This window comes from Leucopleurus acutus (genome assembly GCF_964270905.1).
Source record: "Leucopleurus acutus genome assembly, chromosome: 9".
Classification (NCBI taxonomy): Eukaryota; Metazoa; Chordata; class Mammalia; order Artiodactyla; family Delphinidae; genus Leucopleurus; species Leucopleurus acutus.
Genome location: NC_139144.1, coordinates 10552087 through 10569145, shown reverse-complemented (window position 1 = coordinate 10569145; position 17059 = coordinate 10552087). Strand labels below are relative to the sequence as shown.

Genomic DNA, 17059 nt, shown 5'->3' with positions numbered 1-17059 from the left:
ACCTTCGCTCACTGTTCACACCTGGACCTGATCACAGGCATCTGGGAATTTACTGTGCCCCATCCCAGGAGGGCACACATCTCAACTTCCTTAACGGTCATGACTGGGGCACTATAAGCTACGAGCAGGGAATACACAGAGGAAGAGAGGCTCGTGGCAGAGCAGCAGGCCTGATGGAGAACCTGCAGAGCGAGGGCCTCAGTGGGCGGGCGTCGGCTCAGAGAGCCTGGACCTTGCAGGGAGGAGCCTCCCTTGCTCTGGGTATCATGGCAGGAGTAGGCAGCAGGGGAGAAGCTCATGTTAGAGCAGAGGCCAAGACTGGGAGACACCAGCAAGTGACTCGTCACGTCGACATGTAGCATCCTGCGGCAGGTGCGGAGGGCCCGCGGGCCCAGGCAGGAGGCTGGTCTGCCATGCAGCAGGGATGAGCTGGGAGGGAATCTCAGCAGCTGGGAGGCAAGCGCTAGCGTCTCTGAGAAGGGCTGTGCGCAGGCTCTGCTGAGACCACGCATGGGTTAACCCGGGGCGTGCAGACAAGGGCAGGCATCAGGTATGGGAGGATGGGGCCTGGAGGAGGGTAAAAACGCCAAGCAATGAAGCCAGCAGAGGGGAGGGCTGCTGGTGTGGGGAGAGCCCGGAGCCCGGTGAGCCCGGGCTAATGCTTCCTGCACACAGCATCCAGGCTCTGCTTCACTCATCACTAGGACGGGGCTCTGGGGACCACGGGCCCCAGAGCCCCTCCCAGGAGAGGGCCCTAGGACTGCGGGTGGTGTCAGGGACGGAAGGTAAAACAGCCAGCGGAGAGGTGCCGGGGTCAACCCCAAGACAGTGACAGCCCACAGTGAAACTACAGAAGGGTGCAGGACAGTCACGGGAGAGCGATTTTCGTCCATCAAATTCCCCACCACCAGCTTTAGGGGTTTGCACTTGCTGTTTGTTTACTACTCTTGTTACATGGGTTTCTCACCTAATTCTGAAAACATTTTAAAAATACACCAAATGGTTTTAACAAACTTCCAGGCACCCAGTCATCCAACTTCAAAACTGACACAGAGCCAACCTTTTTCCATCCACACTCCCTGCTACCTCCTCCATCACTTTGATGGCATTGAAGAAATCCCAGATATTATATGTCATTTCACTTATAAATATTTTTGCATTTATTTCTAAAAGACAAAGATATTTTTAGAAATATCTACAATGCCATTATCACGCCTGAAAGAAACGATATCTTTAAATACCCATTATCATAAATGTATTTTTTTAATTGGTTTATTCGAATTCAAACAATCACCGAGATTTTTCTTCTCTACCTTACGCATCAGACATGAATGTAAGAGTTTTGTTTACTTTAAAAAATCAAATCACATTTTTTGACACTGGTATTAAAAAATAAAGAGCTCATCCCCAATGTTACGTTTCACAATAAAATCACAGCTACACAGTTATTTATTGAATGTTTCCACAACCAGCGTTTCTAATGCTGGGAGATTACATCCAGAAAGAGACATAAACATGATATTTATCACCTTTGAGCATTTATCTTTAAAAATGAAAACGACATTAAGCTTACTACAGAATAAAATAACACTGTGCCCAGGCTTCCTCTGTGAGATCTGACCCAAGGCCAGAGGCACACAAAGGAGTTTCGGTGATGGCCACTCACCTGGATGGTTTGTCACAGCACAGAGAGGCAGGTGGTGAGGATGCCCCCGGAGTCTGCAAATGACAAAACAAGGGTCATTCTCAAGTCCCCTGTCCTGCCAGCCCGCACATCGCAAACCTCACCGAGAAGGAGGGATGGGAGCCCGATCCTCTGTTTAATCATAGATGGTTCAGACCCTGAACTACTGGCTCCTCTTATCACCCGGGAGGGTCGACAGCTTATCAGGTCATCTCGGCCCTAAGACTCCAGATCCCAAGTGACACAATTCCATTAACCAACAGCAGGACGGCTTCCCACGTGGGACAACACAACAATCCCCCGTCGGGCGTCGGGGCAAGGTAAGCGGTCCCAGCACATGTAAACGCTTGTCCTGTGTGTCCTGGTATACAGGAGGCGCTCAGTCAACATCGGCCATTATTACTATCATTATTGTTAATATTGATATCTACTTGAAAGAACCAGTTAATGACTTTGAGAGAATTCTCCATTTTTTCCACTCTTTTTTTTTAAAAAAGCTTATCCAACAGGGAAAAAAAAAACCTCAGGTTATAATTACTTGACAGTTGACATAACCCTTCCGTGTGTGTGTGTGTGTGTGTGTGTGTGTGTGTGTGTGTGTGCGCGCGCGCGCGCGCACGCGCGTTGTAAGGGTTATGTTATACTCTAAGGCTATATATACACTCTTTCAGGAGATGCATCCAGCAACTTTGTGAGGAGGAATTATCCCCACGTTTCAGAAGTGGGGAAACCAAGGCTCTGAGAGGTGTGAGATCTTGTCGAAGATGGCAGAGGGGGAGGAGAGCCCAGACGTCCCCGTCTCATCTCCCCGAATGCCTTCCTCTCAGGAGGCTCCTTCCTCTACTGCCTTCTGTGAGCTCCTCCCTGCCTGCTGCGTCAAATGTATTTTTTAAGCATTGGGGAAATGTAAACTGATTCAGCATTTCAGAAAACAGCTTGTCCGTAAATATAAAATGCCCTTAAAATGTCTGAAGCATGTGACGTAGCAATGTGAGGAATGACGCTGAGGAAATTACTGGAAAAGTCCGTGAGTCTCTATGGACGGGGGCGCTCACTGCGCTGTGATGTGTGTAACAGCAGAAAATAGACAACAGCCTAAGAGGTCAACCACGGCCCCTCAGTTACATTAGATAAACCACGCTACCCTGCAGACGGCGACACATATGTGAGCCTGGAGAGAGGCCGTGACCTATGACGGCAACAGCGCTGACGACCCCAGACGGCCACATGGCCGCTCACCGGTGCAGAGTATGATTCACACACAGACCCACTCACTCCTATACACGCACACCTGGCAATGTGTGGCCAGAGTGCAGGCTGACGGGGCAGAAGTTTGCTACTGGAATGTCCCGTTACATTTTTTCTTCTATGTGCATTTTTTTCCTTTTCTGCTTAGAACATAGCTCACTTCTGTAACTGGAGAAAGTGTAATGCCTCCAGGGTCAGCTCAGATGAAGTTCCAGCTCCTGGTGCGGCATTCAGGCCTCACGGCCACAGTCACAGAACTCAGACGCCCTCCTGGAAGGCAAACAGGGAGGAAGCCACCAACCTGGGGGTGAGTACGCAAAGCTGACTGGAGACCGCTGCTCCCAGCTATCAACCAGCACAAAGGGATTGATTCTGTCTTCCGATACTTACAAACCTCTCTGCGTTTTCACTCTGCAAACTCCCGTCTGTGCGAACACACGTGACAAAGCAAAGCAGGAGAGAAGACAATACCCTGGGGGGAGGGAAGGCCACGGGGCCCTGCGGACCAGCCCCACCTGCTGACGTCCAAGCACGGATGTGACCAGGCCAAGCTGCTCACCGCCAGGCCGCCCCCTCCTCGCTGCTTAGCCGGAGAGGGAACGTCCCTTGTCATTCCTGACACACGGAAGCTGAGTTTCAAGGGGGCCACAGAGACTCCTCCAAAAGCCCCATCCTTCCATACTCTCTCCTGGTTTGACCTGAAGGTCGGTCCAAGAGAACCGTTTTAGTTTTGCTCTGTAATTCCCCCAGAATTAGCACAGGAGCGCGAGATACTTCCTGCTCTAGAAGGCAGAGAGCTGGGCAGCTTCCGGGCCTTGGGAAACACCAGGCCCCAAGAGGGCAGTGAGGGTGGGCCTGGAGGGGTAGCACCCACACTCCCCGCAGCAGCCTCAAGGCTCAGCAGCTTCACAGAGGGTCCGAGCCAGCCCAAACCCACAGCAAGTCCTGAGCTCCACCACCCTTTGCATGATGGATGTCAGCTAGATAGACGATAAATACACAGCTAGATGGTAGATAGGTAGACAAATAGATTGGATAGGTGATAGATACATGATAGGGTTAGGTAGGTAGATAGATGATAGAAACATACACACACACATACACGCATGAAAGATAATTAAACAAATACATACATACGTACAAGCAATACAATCAGAAGGCCAGGCCTCGGCCTACCCTCCCAGCATTTCTCACTTTCACCTGCAGCCTGAGCTGTGTCCTTTGCCAACTTACACTGAAGTAACACACACCCATTTAGGATAAGCTGACACCATCCATAAGCGTAAGTTTGTCAATAAAGAACGAACTCCTTGAAGGCAGGCCCTCTATGCCTTCCAGTACCTGCCCCCATCACCTAACTGGATGACAGGGGCTGGGACTGCCACATACATACCGACTGTTCACCCCAGCCTGCCGGTGAGGCTCCTGGCCACTCCTTAGGTGAGAAGCCTAGCGTGGAGGTGGGCTGAGGGACATCACATGAAGGCGATGCCACTCAGGGGGGTGTGGCCAGTGCCAAGGCCCTGAGGTGGGACTGTCTGCATCTCAGGGATCAGCAAGGGAACCAGTGAGGCCAGAACAGGTACACAGGAGGGGAAGAGTGAGGAGGGGATCTCTAGGATGAAAAAGGGAGGCCCTCCGGCAAGTCAGGGCCCCCAAGAGGCTGGAGAGAAAGTCCCTGCCTCCTTTCCTCGCCGTGCTGCCCCTGCACCCCACAGCAGCCAGCCGTGCCTGGGGCGACAGGGCCTGGGTCCATCGACCATGCAGCCCCCCGGGCTTCACTATGGGAGGCAGCAGTGTTCCACCGGCACTGTCCTGTAAGAGGCCACAGGTGACTGAGGTCAGGAAGCAGACCCACTCGTGGTCGGCCACCTGTTTCCCAGCAGGAACCCCAGGACGGAGATGTGATTCTCCTCACTTCACGGTTTGGGAAAAAGCATTCAGAAGTACCATTAGGTGTCTAGAATCTCACAGTGAAGATGCAGTAGCAACTTCTGACACCAAAATTCTGGATTCTTTCGATCCCCCGGCCCCCGATGGTCCACAGCCCACCCTGCTCAGCCTGTCCCTGGGTCAGACTGGAATCACTGAAGTTAGCGGAGCTCTTCCCTGGGGAGCTAGTCTAGCCCTACGCTTGGAGGATTAGAGCAACCGTGAGCAAATTACCACTTCTAAGCCAGTTTCTGAGAGTTGATGTGCATGAAATCCTGCAACGGGAGAAAACTTCATTCTGGGGCTGTATCTAGAACCAAGCAGATGATACGCAGGGGACGGGACCCTGGATACAGTGGATAGAAGCCCCTTGGCTGCCCGGGGAGCTCTGCCGTGAGCAGATAGAGAGGGGCACGCCCCGCGCGCAGTGGAAGGGGCCTGACCATGCCCAAACACCGTGCATGTCAGGAAGGTGACATGTGATGTCTCTGTGAGTCTTTACTTGGAAGCAGAGAATTTATCTACTTTTGGGGCTAAAAAGCCAAAGTCTCCCTTTATCATCACAGTATATTTCATGCCTTAAGAATAACGGAGAGGGCTTCCCGGGGGCGCAGTGGTTGAGAGTCCGCCTGCCGATGCAGGGGACACGGGTTTGTGCCCCGGTCCGGGAAGATCCCACATGCCGCGGAGTGGCTGGGCCCGCGAGCCATGGCCGCTAAGCCTGCGCGTCCGGAGCCTGTGCTCCGCAACGGGAGAGGCCACAACAGTGAGAGGCCTGTGTACCACAAAAAAAAAATAATAATAACTGAGAACCAAGGTACAAAAGTTTCTTGAAGACAGTCCCTTGCTCATGAGAAACCCTGCATCCTGAGCTCGTGGAAGTCTGAAGAAGCCTCTCTACTTGTAGCCCCCTGGCCCCCAGATCTGTGCTGCAAACGCCTTTCTTCCTGCTGTTTTGTAAGAAGAGAGCTGTCCGCCAGGCTTCCTGGGGAGCCTTCGGAGGCTGAGGGCTGCAGGCCACCACCGCTCTCCGTAGACCTGTGCCAGCGCCCCGGGTGCTAGCAGCACAGCACCTGCCGTGTTCCTCCTGGTCTCCAGGGCGATGCAGCACCGTCCCCACCTGCCGCTGCCCTGCCCAGCCTCCTTCACCTGTGTCCCCTTTGGCACATGCTTATCACAGCTCTCAACTTCTAAACGTGCTAAGAAAAATAAGGGCAAAGGGAAGAGACACAGGTGGAATCCGTGCTAAAGGTTAAACATACGAAAGGTAACCCACAAAGCCTGGGCTGCTCGAGGGGCTGCTTCTCCTTAAAGGTGCTGCTTGAGGCCCAAAGCTCATCTGCTTAGACCACTATGTAGTCCTGGGACCCCAATGAAGTCACTGGCCTCCCTGATAAAATGACAGCTTTGGATCCAGCGCTTAGAAGGTCTGGTGCAGCCCTGCAAACCCTGAGTCCACGGATCCAAAACAGAGAGGAGTGAGCCATCCACCAGATAAAGAACTAGATGACCTGCCCGGGGGCTCTCTCGTTTAACATATTTTTCAAATTATTAAAATTCATTTATTTTCCTAATGAGGTTATTTTTATATTTGAAATAGATGTAGCAATAGCAATTCTGCAATCATGTGGCCATCTTTCAAGAGAGCACAGTGACCACCATGACATTTGCATGACGACACAAACTTCTGTTATTAAAAGAGAACAGAGAGGGCTTCCCTGGTGGCGCAGTGGTTAAGAATCCGCCTGCCAATGCAGGGGACACGGGTTCGAGCCCTGGTCCAGGAAGATCCCATATGCCGCAGATCAACTAAGCCCGTGCGCCACAACTACGGAGCCCGGGCTCTAGAGCCCGCGAGCTACAACTAGTGAAGCCCGTGCACCTAGAGCCTGTGCTCTGCAACAAGAGAAGCCACCACAATGAGAAGCCCACGCACCGCAATGAAGAGCAGCCCCTGCTCGCCACAACTAGAGAAAGGCCGCGCGCAGCAACGAAGACCCAATGCAGCCAAAAATTAATTAGTTAAATTTTTTTTAAAAAAAGAGAGAACAGAGACTGGTGCACCATTCGCCAAGACCAGGGGTAGCTCAGTCCAGAACACATGGTGACACTGGCCCAAGTATCGCTGGGAGAGAAATGCTTTGCCACTGATAACGGCGCTTTTCTAAGAGGGCAGACCGCTGGAAGGAAGGCTGGGGTTCAGACAGGCACTCCACCGTTTGGGAGCAGACGAGGGACAGCCACGTACTTCCAAACAACAGAGGGAGAGAACAGTGGGGTCCTGGGGTCCTGGTGGGGACGACCGGCGTGAAAAGGCCACTGGAAGCTCGCGGGGGACGAAGGCCAAAGCACGTGTCCAGAGTGGGAGGGCAGCTGCTCCCCGGGCGCACACCCTGCGGGCCCCGCCCGGGCTGAGTAAAGACAGGCACCCACGGTGCCCGGCGGGGAGGTGGTCCCCTGCGCTCACAGACGTGCGTGGTGTATGGGGCAGAGGGGGAGGCGGGATCCTCATCCACTGGGCAACACCACCTCCCAGGGGCCGCTGGCTCCCCAGGGTGCGTGGGGCTCCGGGCCCCGGGCCCCCAGCTGACCTGAGGCTTACTTGGTTCAGTCAAACATCCGGCACCACCTCAAATCTACCGCCGGACCTCTGCTACCCTGACAGGAGGCCAAGAATTACTAGGGGCCCTTGTATCTTACACTTTTTCAAGGAAAAGATGTAGTCGATGCATGACAGTAAACAAACCCCTGAAGACCTTACTCTGGACGCAGAATGCGCCGTCGAAGGGTTTGGAGGAGGGTGCTGCAGTCAAAGCCAGCAGCCGTGTCCAGGCCAAAGGACGCCAGGCTCCGTGTCTCCAATAGTCATCCATGAGAGGCGTATCGCTGGCTTCCTATAGGCTTCCACGAAAAGCGCTTAACAAATCCAACGCGGCAATGACACAGCACCCATGCCACATCGCCAAGGGCCCCAGCAGAGCCTCGGGGACAACCTGAAAGGCTTATGTGAGGGATCGGATTCAGGGTGCAGAGACAACAGCTGCTATAGGCCATGTGCCCCGTCACCCTCCAACGCAAAGGGCAGGAAAGAGGAAGGGAAGACGTTCGGAGTAAGCCCCACTACACAGCAAGTAAGCAGTGCGGCCTGGGCTAGAACCACACCCACACTGCTCACCATGGCCACCCTCCGGGCATCTCCCGGAGTCCCTTCCGGCCCTGGCGGCTGTGAACGCAGGGCCACACAGGGACAGCCGGCTGACCCAAGGCCAGGGTTAGCCACGTAGGCTGTCCCTGCATTACCAGGCCCTGCTCTCCTTCAGATGAAGGCCTCTAAGTACAGGTAACAGAACCCTGAATGCTCCAGCTGTGTGACCTTGAGCAGGCAGCATGCCCTCTCTGTGCCTCACGCTCCTTACCCATAACATGGGCTGATAACTACAGCAACCTTCTCCGCAAGGTTGTTGTAGAGTTAAAGCAGCAAAGGCCTGTCACAGACCCACAACAGGGCCCAGCACAGAGTAAATGCATTAATAGCATTTACAGCGACATATTCTCATGTGTTTTCTGGGAAAGCATGAAATGGTGTGAAAGGAAAATGAGAACAGAGAAAGCAGTGCCTTAATGAGAACCACTCAGGGGTCAGTGAACGCATGTCGGCAGAGGAGAGGAAGCCACGGACACTTCCCCGTGAAGACACAGCAGCACCCATGCCTGTCACAAGCACACTTAGACACACACACACACACACACACACACACACACACACACACACACACACGGTGGACAAATCAAGCCTGTGTTGCAGGGGCTGATGCTAATGCAGCGTTCTCATGTCCCCTTGCCACAGGGTGAAGGGTGGGGACTGGCCTGGCTCAGGAGGCCCTGGGTGAGCCCCAACCCAGCAGCCTACCTCATGGAGTCTCCCTCACTCTCCATCCTCACCTCGCAGCCCTCCTTTCATTTCTCCCAACACATTCGCTCCCTCCTGCCCCAGGGCCTTTGCACATGCTCTGCACCCACTTTTCAAGTCCCACCTGCAGCTCTCAGCTCAGATGTCATCTCCCCAGCAAAGGGGCCCCGTATGCATGTTCTCTCTACCTTGGTCTTCTCGACCGCACTGACCTCAACTGCACGGAAACAACCAGGGTGTGAATTCTCGTCTAAGCTCTACATTCCCCCCTTGAAGACACAGCAGAGGCACTGGCTGCTGGCTCCCAGATGCAGCTCAGCCCTGGGAGCGGTGTCCTGAAGGCAGCAGGCAGCAAAACACAGAGGTCTGCAGGATGAAGGAAGGAATAAACCAAGCAATCATTTCAAAGAGTCAGAGGGGTGATCTGGCCATGTTAAGAGGCAGGGGGATACTGTTTAACATTTCAGTAACGAATATCTACCTAGCTTTATTTCTAGGATAACAAAAATAAATGGGGAGACTTCCCTGGTGGCACAGTGGTTAAGAATCCGCCTGCCAATGCAGGGGACATGGGTTCGAGCCCTAGTCCGGGAAGATCCCACATGCCGTGGAGCAACTAAGCCCGTGCGCCACAACTGCTGAGCCTGTGCTCTGGAGCCTGAGAGCCACGACTACCGAGCCCACATGTCACAACTACTGAAGCCCGCACGCCTAGAGCCCATGCTCTGCAACAAGAGAAGCCACTGCAATGAGAAGCCCACGCACCACAACGAAGAGTAGCCCCTGCTCACCACAACTAGAGAAAGCCTGCGCGCAGCTACGAAGACCCAACGCAGCCAAAAATAAATAAATAAATAAATGTATAAAAAATAATAATAATAAATACATGGGGTACATTTACTATTTAAGTGGCTTAAACAGACTCATCATCTAAAAGAATAGCAGTCAGGCTTCCCTGGTGGCGCAGTGGTTGAGAGTCCGCCTGCCGATGCAGGGGACACGGGTTCGTGCCCCGGTCCGGGAAGATCCCACGTGCCACAGAGCGGCTGGGCCCGTGAGCCGTGGCCGCTGAGCCTGCGCGTCCGGAGCCTGTGCTCCGCAACGGGAGAGGCCACAGCAGTGAGAGGCCTGCGTACCGCAAAAAAAAAAAAAAAAAAAAATTTAAAAAGAATAGCAGCTGAAGAGTAGCCACTCTCTGCACCGCCCCAAGGTTATAACATATGGAATCAATGAAAGGGGGGTGGTTGGTTATTAGGAAGAAATTTTCCATTGCACAGCCAGGTGGTGAAACACCAACTTCAGACAACCCATTGACCATCAAGTACAGCCTGTCCCCACAGACCGTCAAATGTGGGTTCTTCTCACTGGCTGGGTGGGACTCATGCTGCGCCCATCCGGGTACTGGCTACTGTGACACACGTTGTCACCAACAGGATTCTCCAGATCACCCCGTGGAAGCGTTTGGTGAGATCCCCGCAAGACGGAACCGGAGCAGAGACCTTCCTCTCCAGGCACACTGCCGACCGTACCGGGGAGCTGGTCGCAGCTCTCACCAGGCTCGCTCCCCGCACCCGCTCACGGGGAGAAGGGTGGCACTGGGATCCCTGGGCTGGAGCAGGTGAAGGCTGCGCCCCTGCTTCCCACCTCCCCTCGCCCCCTCTGGCTTTCGGGTGAAGAGCAAAGAAAGACAGACCTTTAGTGAATACCATACCGGGACCCTGGCCGGGCCTGAGGACACATCAAGGGTGCCAGCTTCCCCAGAGTTGCCGGACCTGTGTGCTGGTCCCAGCCACGCTGACCAGCCCCGAAACTTGCGTTGTGAAAGGTCTTATAAAAAGGAACAAAAGGCACGTTGCATAACCACAGCCAGATTCACAAGGAAGCACGGGACTTGGTGGCAGTGCACAGAGGTCACCGCCAGGCTGGGGACTGGGGCGGGGGCTCCATTAAGATCAGCTGAACATCTCTGTACATTCTGTGTTTGTTTCTCTAGGAAAATGGAGTTAAAAGTACATTTAAAAACTTTTTGAGGGACCTCCCTGGTGGTCCAGTGGTTAAGACTCCATGCGTCCACTGCAGGGCACATGGGTTCGATCCCGGGTCAGGGAACTAAGATCCCGCTTGCTGCGGGGCAGAGCCACAAAAAAAAAAAAAAAAAGAAAAAAAGAAAAATTTGAAAGCTAACAGCTACCCACATCCAGTTCAAATATAAAGGCATTCATTTGTTCACTCATTCACTCACTGCCCGGATAGCAAGGTACAGGGGTGATGTGCACCTGCTTTGGAATCCTAACGCCTAGGTGAGGCCCCAGCTGTCTGACCTTCAGAAATTACCTCTCCGTTACTCAGTTTTCTCATCTGGAAAGTGGAGGTATTGGGAGGATTAAATAGGGAAACACGTGCAGCGCTAAGAACAGCACCTGGCAGGTAGAAAGTGCTAAATGTATATCAGCTTTGCACTCAATCCTCGTATTCGGGCACCAGGCAGGGATTGGCCCCTGAAACGCAACTTCCCCACAAGCCCATAGCAAACACAGTAACCATCCAGGACCACAGCGCCATTCAAAGAAATAAGACTCTGGGAAAGAAATCTTCCCAAAGTCAGACAGCCAGCAAGACACCGTTCCCTTCCAGAACGAGAATACCAGAAAACAAATTCATTATCAGGACTGCCCACCTTAAGAATTTTTTTAGGATTGCCCACCTGAAGAATTCTTTTCTTGATGCTCCTACAGGTGAGCAGTGATTACGATGAATTACTAGAAAATACACACCCCTCTTAAGTTAGGAAACTAAGGTAACCCCCAAGCTCAACTATGAGAAGCAAGGTTTTGTTCACACTGAGATTATGTCTGTGCTTATTTGTCACCAAATAATCAGAATTCTGAGCTGCATAGGCTGGTCTGAACCATATGTAACCCCGAGGCTGATGAAGGAAGGGAGGGAGGCGTCCCCAGGGCAGGAGGGTGGAGACAGTGCTTTCACAATCAAGTCCGATGTCCCCAGAGGGGTTGATGGGCAGAGGTCCTCAGCTCAGGCAGTGGCCGCCCCCAGGAAGCAGAGGGCGGGGCTCGGTGCTCCACGCGACTTTCACTGCCCCATCGCCACCCAGCGAGGACAGGGGCAAACAGAGGAGAGACGCCAGGGACAGACTCCATGCCAAGTGCAAGTGGAGGCCCTGCAGATCCCTCTGGGGAGGAACTCACTGTGCTGCGGAGGGGCACAGCCAGCTTCTCCTTGCAGAAGCAGCTCCCTCCTCGCGCCCTGTTCCCTCCCTGCCACTGGCCTGATGCAGGCGGAGGAGTGGTGACAGGAGGGGCGGCTGGGAGCGCAGTCTCAGGGCTGCAGCACAGGGATCCAGCCCCACAGCGGAGCAGAGGGCTCAGTGAAAGCACGTAGGCCTGCGCTCAGGGCAGGGACACGGGCTCTGGCTGAGGGCTGCCTGCCAGGGCCCTGCAGGAACCGGAGAGGCACCAGGAAGGACCACACAGGGCAGGGAGCCGCATCCTGCTGGCACTGCCGAGTCCCACCTCCCTGGGGTGCAGAAAGGTTGGGCCCATCCTCGTAAGTTCCCCAGGAAACTTGCCAGGGTTCCTGGGAAGGCAGGTGTCCCAGAAACTAACAGGTGCGTGCCCACTCGCCCGCCTGCCCTCCTTCTGCCCTTTTTAATTAGCACAAAACCAAGAAACAAACACACAAACGAAGTCAAAGAGCATAGCTGGACCAGAAAGAAGCAGCAGGCGCCACGATACCTCCATTAGCTCCTGAACTGTCACGCTCCTTGGGCTCCGAGTTTCCAGGAGGCCAAGAGGAAAAAGGAGGTGGTGGCTGGACACACGTCAGACCGCGGGGAAAACCGTGGCTGAACAGGTGGCCCAACCTGTCGAGGCTGGATTCAACCTGCTCACGGGACACCCGGAGCTACAAGAGGAAGGACAGCCAGTGCCGGGCTAGGAGCGGCCAAGAACCAGAGCCCCATCCCCCACTTCGGAACCAGAGCCCCATCCCCCACTTCAGAACCGCCCTCCCCTCCCCAGCTGTCTACCCTGGAGGCTGTCTGATGGATTTCATTTTATGAAATGGTCGGATATGCTCCTTAAATTGAGAGGGAGATTCATGTAGGCCCATTTTAAAGTTACATCTAAACAGGCATTCTTTTATTTTTTATCAATTATTCCATAACAAGGACATTTCATTTCTTCCCATAGAGGACCACGGGGAGGGTTGTGGGAGGCTCTCACAGCCCTGTCCCTGGAAGGATGGCCAGGGGGTGGAGGGGTCCGCTCTGGAGGAAACCACGTGGGGTCTCCTTCCAGGCCAGACGCAGTGGAAGCCCCGAGCTGAGGGGCTCCAGTTTCTGTCTTAGGCCAGCTCGGTCCCCACAGGACGGCAGGGGCTTCCTGAGAGGGGCCGCGGGGGTGAAGGGTAATCGGGCCACCTGTCCCTTTACCTGTCACGTCAGCAGGATTTTTAACTCTTCTGAGCATCGCTTCTCACGTCTGTGAAATGGGTCAACGATGGCAGCATCCTGGCTCCATGAGAGGACCGGAGAAGTCCAGAGGCACCTAGCCCCGTGTCTCTTGGCGGTATCGGCTCAAAGCCAGACTCTTCACCATCAGGGGCCCCAGAGGGAGAGACGGTCCTAGCCCAACTCCCGCATTTCACGCGTGAGAGACGTGACTGGGAGGGGAAGTGCACTCTGGTGGGGGCGCAGACGGGGCCAGGTGTGGTGCCCCAAGGACAGGCTGTTTACTCCTTACTCCGTGGTGATGGAGAACACGCCAAGCCTGGGGATCCAGCTCTCAAAGACACCATCAAATTCCCAACAGGAGCATTCTCAGTGCCAGCCAGGGATATGAGGAGCCCAGGAGTGACCTGCAGCCCCAGGAGAGACCAGACACACTCTCTAGGAAGTAAGGACCTGTGTGATTATCGCTGGGGTAGTGTCACTCATCCTGGGAGGGCGAGAGCTCTCTGCAGAGAGAGGGCTTCAGCAGCAGTGATGTGAGGCCACTCCGGGTGGTGCCCAGTGGGGCAGTGTCCTGTCCTGTAGGCCCATCCTGCGCCAGTGCCCAAGCTTCCCACCAAGGATGGCCCCACTGAAATCCAGGGGTCCAGAGGAAAAGGCAGGCCCCCTTTCTGACAACATCTCTGAAATGGTGTTCCCTTTTTATAGGTGAGGATATTTCCCACATTTAAGTTGCTTAAAATGAAACAGAGAGGTAAATATAAGACTGTGAATGTGGAATTAAATGCTGGATGACAATGGATCACATTCAAGAAAAGACAGGGACTTCCCTGGTGGTGCAGTGGTTAAGAATCCGCCTGCCAATGCAGGGGACACGGGTTCGATGCCTGGTCCAGGAAAATTCCCACATGCCGCAGAGCAACTAAGCCCACGCGCCACAACTACTGAGCCTGCGCTCTAGAGTCTGCAAGCCACAGCTCCTGAGCTCGCGTGCTGCAACTACTGAAGCCCACGCACCTAGAGCCTGTGCTCCGCAACAAGAGAAGCCCGCGTACCGCAACAAAGAGCAGCCCCCACTCGCCGCAACTAGAGAGAGCCCACGTGCAGCAGTGAAGACCCAACGCAGCCCAAAAAAAAAAAAAAAAAAAATTTTTTTAATAAATAAATAAAGGACAAACACATGTTGAATTAAAATGGAAGATGAGTCTTGGCTGGAGCAGCTGGGAAGCCACATCAAAGTTTGGGACCTACTGCTCACTGATTGGAATTAAACTCTGTCTTGCCCTCCGAGAACCAAATAAATGAGGTCACACCATAACTGACTGCCCCCCCCCCCAATCAATAACTGTATGGTCACTCCATTCACTCTGGAAGACAAATGCCTGCTACCCAGGGCTGCCCAGCCTCCACAATCCTGTACTGCCTCATCCACCAACCAGCCCACAGACGACCACGTCCGCTGGCTTCTGTCGCTGCCTAGTTTAAGGAAACATTGTGCAAACCACTGAAACGTGAGCGTCAAAAGAAAGAGATCCGTTGTTGCTACAAACACGGGTGGGTGTTCACGTCCCCGGAAACGCACAGTCATCAGAGCTCTCGACCTAACCAGGTTGTGTAAAACCCAGGGCAAATCCAGAGGACTGATGTGGTCCGGTCATCTCCTAAGTCTCCTTAAGCTTTCATAACACTTGGAGGGAAGTTTAGAGGACTAATTGTGGGTGTACATTATGCAAAAACAGGACAGGGGAGCCTCAGCCACTGGACTGAACTCAAGGACAGGGCTATCAATACACCAAAGACATACGGCGACTGTTGTCTGTGTCGACAACTGTTGTCTGTGTCGACACAGTTAAATACTAAAGTGAGTCACGGTCAGGATTCTGCGGGTTAACTGACAGGTCAATTCAAGAACCACCTACACATTCTGATCATTTCTAATGACAGGTTTGACTGAATGTGAAAGCAAATCGATGTCATGTGACAATCCTCCTCATGACTGTTATTACATGGAGAAAAGAAATGGTTAAAGCCACTTATCCCAGACCCATCCTAGTGTCTTCCTTGCACTATCTCTCGTGACCCATATGGCGGCCCCCTGAGCCGGGAACCCTTACCATCCGCACTTTGCCAAAAGGGAGCTGAGGACCACATGCCCAAAGTCACCCAGCCAGTGAGAAGCAGCGGTGGGACTCAGCTCAGAGGCCCCATGTCTGCTCCCAAACCTGTTTATGCCAAATGCATAAGAGGTTCCCAGCTCTTACTCACCACGGTGGGTCGCCAACTTCCTGACTACCCTAGCACCCCAAAAGCCAAGACCACTCAGCCCTCCACCGCGAATTCCTCCCAGCTTGGCCTTTCCTCCTGCCCGCCTCTCAGGTTTGTATGAGAATTGCCCACTGCAGGTTCGTGGGGAGGCAGCTGGGAAGTGGGCTAGGGTCTCTTCTTTCTGATGGGCAAGTGAGGGGAAAAGGTCTGAGGACCCCTAATCAATAACTAATCAATTGGGGACTCCCCTGGTGGCACAGTGGTTAAGAATCTGCCTGCCAATGCAGGGGACACAGGTTTGAGCCCTGGTCTGGGAAGATCCCACATGCCACAGAGCAACTAAGCCCATGCGCCACAACTACTGAGCCTGTGCTCTAGAGCCCACGAGCCACAACTACTGAGTCTGCGAGCCACAACTACTGAGCCCACGAGCCACAGCTACCGAAGCCCACGCGCCTAGAGCCCGTGCTCCACACAAGAGAAGCCACCGCAATGAGAAGCCTGCACACCACGACGAAGAGTAGCCCCTGCTCACCGCAACTAGAGACAGCCCATACATCACAACGAAGACCCAATGCGGCCAAAAATAAATATATAAATTTATAATTTAAAAAAAAAACTAATCAGTTGTAGTTCATTCAAGGTTGTCATGTTCTAAAAAGTCACCATGACACTGGCCGGCCTTCTTGTGCCTATGAGCAACAGCCATTGTAAACAGAAATCACTAACAAAAAGAAAAAAATGTGGCACTAAAAGAAATATACCTTGAAAAGGACACCTGTTTATTGATACTATTAGTCTGAAGGCTGAAACAGGAAGGCACCTTGTACAGCCTCAGCTGGTGACGTGCCCACCGGCAGCTCAAAATTTTTGCCCTTCTGCGCACATCCCTGGACAACCACAGAATCACAGTGAGTGTTGATTTGTGGATTACAAATAAAGTTTAAATAGGCAAGTTTGCAAACATAAAATCCACAAACAATGAGGTGTGACTGTAATTTAATCTTTTTAAATTTGTAGGTGATTCAATCTTTGATTCACTTAAGAACTATCTGGAAAACTTCCCAATTCTAATGTCCCCATATTTGTCACAATAACATTATGAAAAGAATCATAATCACAGTATCCAGTCATATTTGTAAGTTTATGTGATATCATTTTTTTATACCAAGGGTGCCTTATGCTCCTTGGGAAGCTAAGCCCTGGAGTTCTCCTTCCTCTTTGTTTTTTTTTTTTTTTTTTTTGCGGTACGCGGGCCTCTCACTGTTGTGGCCTCTCCCGTTGCGGAGCACAGGCTCCGGACACGCAGGCTCAGTGGCCATGGCTCATGGGCCCAGCCGCTCCGCGGCATGTGGGATCCTCCCGGACCGGGGCACGAACCCGTGTCCCCTGCATCGGCAGGCGGACTCTCAACCACTGCGCCACCAGGGAAGCCCTCTCCTTCCTCTTTGGAAGGTAGAGGCTGACAGGTTGATGCTGCCACGCTTCCATCTGAAGACATGCACTGTCTCTGCCAGAGCTTTGTTTCCACCTGAGGACTTCCGACGCCATG

General features: G+C 53.2%; 1 protein-coding gene across 2 annotated transcripts in view; it reads right to left on the bottom strand.

Moving 5' to 3' along the window:
- TNS3 (tensin 3) overlaps positions 1-17059 on the bottom strand; it is a 224120-nt gene that overhangs the window by 127344 nt on the left and 79717 nt on the right. For both annotated transcript variants that reach the window (XM_082846490.1, XM_082846491.1), the window contains one exon: positions 1667-1719. The gene's annotated coding sequence lies outside the window, so the exon portion shown is untranslated. The remainder of the gene's footprint in view (positions 1-1666; positions 1720-17059) is intronic.